The sequence below is a fragment of the Phalaenopsis equestris genome, unplaced genomic scaffold (genome assembly GCF_001263595.1).
Source record: "Phalaenopsis equestris unplaced genomic scaffold, ASM126359v1 Scaffold001079, whole genome shotgun sequence".
Classification (NCBI taxonomy): Eukaryota; Viridiplantae; Streptophyta; class Magnoliopsida; order Asparagales; family Orchidaceae; genus Phalaenopsis; species Phalaenopsis equestris.
In genome coordinates, this window is record NW_018165518.1 from 120,622 (window position 1) to 121,018 (window position 397).

The 397-nt window shown below is 36.5% G+C and overlaps 1 protein-coding gene across 1 annotated transcript in view; it reads left to right on the plus strand.

Annotated features, from left to right (window-relative positions):
- LOC110033023 (4-coumarate--CoA ligase-like 7) overlaps window positions 1-397 on the plus strand; it is a 25,143-nt gene that overhangs the window by 16,954 nt on the left and 7,792 nt on the right. The gene's annotated exons all lie outside the window — the stretch shown is intronic.

Sequence of the window (397 nt, forward strand, 5' to 3'; positions counted from 1 at the left end):
AAATACAAACAAACCCCCCCCCCCCCCCCCCCCCAAGAAAAAAAAAAGAGAAAAGTAAATTTTTCTAAACATATTGAGAAGCATGGAAGAATGTTTAGAAAAGTGAATTTTTCTAAACATATTGGCAAGCTCCTCATGCTGAATCTGTAAAACTTACATTGACACGTGAAGCATGGTTGAATACCTACTGCCATGTGTTGCGAGGACATGCAACTTTACAGTGCTTGACTCTCAGTCAAGCTCATTGGCATGTATACATGATCAAATTAATATAAGAGTCACATAATTATATAAATTTGTAATCATCTGAATTTTGAGATAATATTACCAGTCAATGATAGTGCTTTGTGTGGGGATCGAATCTCTAATATATAGTTTGACCCCTATGGCTCCCTCT